Source organism: Tamandua tetradactyla, chromosome 25 (genome assembly GCF_023851605.1).
Source record: "Tamandua tetradactyla isolate mTamTet1 chromosome 25, mTamTet1.pri, whole genome shotgun sequence".
NCBI classification, from domain to species: domain Eukaryota; kingdom Metazoa; phylum Chordata; class Mammalia; order Pilosa; family Myrmecophagidae; genus Tamandua; species Tamandua tetradactyla.
The window spans coordinates 46,261,825-46,265,247 of record NC_135351.1 but is presented as its reverse complement, the minus strand read 5'-3'; the positions used below and the strand labels follow the sequence as shown (position 1 = coordinate 46,265,247).

Genomic DNA, 3,423 nt, shown 5'->3' with positions numbered 1-3,423 from the left:
AAACCATAATGAAATACCATTTAACACCACAAGGATGGCTATTATTAAAAAGACAGATAACTGAGAAGAGCTGGTGATATTGGAACCTTCATGCGCTGTTGGTGGGAATGTAAAATGGGGCAGCCATTTTCATAAACAGTTCGGAAGTTCCTCAAAGTGTTAACCACAGAGTTCTGTATGCTCCGTAACTCCACTACTAGGTAAATTGTCCTCAGGAGCAATAAAACATGTAAACACAAAATCTTGTGCATGAATGTGCATGCCACTTTCATTCATTATAGCCCCAAAGTGGACACAACTCTAATGTCCATCAGCAGATGAATGGACAAACGAAACGTGGTCTATACCAACAGAAGGAATGACGTTCCATATAAGTGACAACATGGACGGACCTGGAAGACAATATGCTGAGTGAGAGAGGCCCGACAGAAAGCACAAACATCACGGTTCCACTCATGTGAACTGGGCAGAACGAGGACTCCACAGAGACAGAGGCAGGTCAGCAGTTGCCAGGGGGTGGGGGTAGACTGGGGAGTGACTGCTAGTGGACACAGGGCTTCTTTTTGGAGTGATGAAAGGGTTCCAAAATTACAACGTGGTGATGGACGTATAACTTTGTGGAGAGACTAAAACCCTTCAATTGTGCACTTTAAGTGGGTGAATTCTCTGGTGCACTGGTTTGAAATTGTCGTGTTTCATAGAAAAGCCACGTTCTTTCTCCTAATCCAATCTTGTGGAGGCAGACTTATTGTTTGGGGTGAGACATTTTGGTTAGGTTTTCTCCATGGAGATGTGTCTCCACCCATTCAAGGTGGGGTTGCTTACTAGAGCCCTTTAAGGCAGAACCATTTTGGAAAAGCTTTAGAACCACCAGAGCCCACACAGCCAGAGGCCTTTGGAGGTGCAGTGGGAAAACACTGCCAGGGGAGCTGCTTGAAGCTAGAAATGGCATCAGCCACGTGCCTTCTCTGATAGGCATTTCTTGAGTTGTGATATCTTTCTCGGTCTTAGTTTGAACATTTTTATGGCCTTAGAACTGTAAACCTGTGACTTAATATTCTCTTTATTAAAGCCAACCCATTTCTGGTATTTTGTTTTCTGGCAGCATTAACAAACTAAAACATATGGTATACAAATTATATCTCAATACAGAGGTAAAAAATATGATGCTTGATCTAGAAGACAACTCGGGTGGGATCTGAGCAGAATTTGTTCGCTGGGATTACCTGTATTTTGAGGACGATGTAGATTTGTTTATCTGCAGCACTCTATCGTAAGCTGTATGTCACTTAAGGCTGAGGAGCATTTTGATTGCTGGTTATTCCTCCATTTCCTTGCATAGTATTCTGCGCAGAGTGCTTAACTGAAAATGTTTGCTGAATGGATATGGTTTAGGCTGCATGAATGAGGTTTACAGTAGCTTTTAGGGAGGCATTCCGTGGGTAATCAACTCCTTCTCCCCAAAGCCTCTTTTACACGGTTTGTTTTTAGGCAGGCCTGTGCTGTGCTTTGGCAATGCATCTTTTTTTAATCCAAGTGAAGAGTTATTTTTGTTTGTTAGATCCTATCAGACTTTCTGGTCAGACACGGATTTCCTGAAAGCTTTCTCGGTCTGAGTGAGCACACCTTGCAGACTCCCTCCATCTGTGGGTGGGAAGGCCGCAGAGGACAGCACTGAGCACAGGGCCTGGGTGACCCACACCCTCCCCTGGGGACCGACGAGTTTAAGGCCTCCAACAGTGCCTGGTCTCGTCCTTCTCCCCACCTCCCAAGTCCATCTGACACCCTCCCCATCGTATCCAAGGCCACCTCTTCCAAGGACTGCTCTCTCACAGTCATCCCACTCCATCTTGGATCATAGCTGTGCATGGCTCAGCAACCCTTCAAGACAATAAGGAGCCTGTAGGAAAGGAAAATCCAGATTCTTCACTTTTGCCTTAGAATTTAGTAGACTGGTTAAAAATCAAGGGTGCTCCAAAGGGGAAATACAAATGACTAAAAAGCACGTGAAAAAATGCTCCATATCACTAACTTAGGGATAAGCAAATCAAAACCACAATGAGCTGCCATTTCACACCTATTAGAGTAACCACTATTAAACAGAGCTGGGTGCATGGGTGGTCCAGTGGTAGAATGCTCACCTTCTATGCGAGAGACCCAGGTTCGATTCCTGGCCCATGCACTTAACAAAAAAAAGTGCTGAACATGGGACATGACTCCCAGGAGTGAGCCTGGCCCTGGCACTGTGGCATTGACAAGTTTCTTGACCAAAAGGGGAAAAGAAATGTAACAAAATAAGTGTCAGTGGCTGAGAGAGTTCAGATAGAGTTGAGTGGCTATTCTGGAGGCTATTCTGATGCAAGCTTCAGCTAGATATTGCTAATTGCCATGGTTTGCCAAACCCCAAACAACACCATTCTCGTCAACCCTAAAGAACACCTAGGGTTCCATCTGAGACTCTATGAAAGTTTCATGCACCAAGTTTACTTTCCAGAAACCTACAGCTTCCAGATGGTTTCCAGGTCAGATAAGTCCTGAAACCCAGAGGGGCAGCCTCTCCAGAACATCAACTAGTTCCATCTGCCTATCCCATATTATTGACATTCCAACATGAAAAAATTAGGATGGGCATCGCCCAAATACCCCTAAAGATTGGGAGAGAGATCAAAGGAGAAGGAAGAGTTATTACGGAGAAGATAGGATTTAACAAATAAGCACGATTGTCAAATCACTATGCTGATATTTCTTTTAGTCTCCAGTGTCTTAGAGCAGCTAGAAGGAAAAACCTGAACTGGTGGAACAGTAACCCATGCCACACTCTGAAATCTGTTCTATAACTACCTGTTACAATGTACTTGGAAGTTTACTGCTTTTTTATTATATATGTTATATTTCACAACAAGTAAACGTTAAAAAAGTGTTAGAGAGGATGTGGAGAAATAAGAAATGTATTCGCCGCTGGTAGGAATGGAGAACAGTTTGGACGCTGTGGAGCATGCTTTGGCGGTTCCCCAGGAGGCTGAGGATGGAAGTGCCTTCCCCCACGGCGAGCACGCTACCTGGGGTATTCCTGGTCTGACAGCAGGGACGTGCCAGACATCTGCACGCCGATGCTCGTGGTGGCACTATCACAGTCGCCGAAGGATGGAAACAGCCCAAGTGTCCATCAGCTGATGCATGGACAAACAAACCACAATGGGTGTGAGTGAACTGCAAGAAGGAATGAGGTCCTGAAGCTCATGGCCACGTGGCTGAGCCTTGAGGACACCATGTTGGGCCAGGTAAGCCAGACCCAAGGACAGATGTCATCTAGGCCCACGAACAAGAGCGAAGTTCAACGAGCAAACGCTGGCGTGGCCACCAGTGAAGGAGGGCAGGAAGGGGGTACAGAACGAGGCTGACGCGAATGCCGGGAAACGGGGC

The 3,423-nt window shown here is 45.7% G+C and overlaps 1 non-coding gene across 1 annotated transcript; it reads left to right on the top strand.

The window, feature by feature from the left end:
- Positions 1-2,111: 2,111 nt before the first annotated feature.
- TRNAR-UCU (transfer RNA arginine (anticodon UCU)) lies at positions 2,112-2,182 on the top strand. Its single transcript has one exon. It is a non-coding gene; the product is annotated as a tRNA-Arg (tRNA).
- Positions 2,183-3,423: the final 1,241 nt, after the last annotated feature.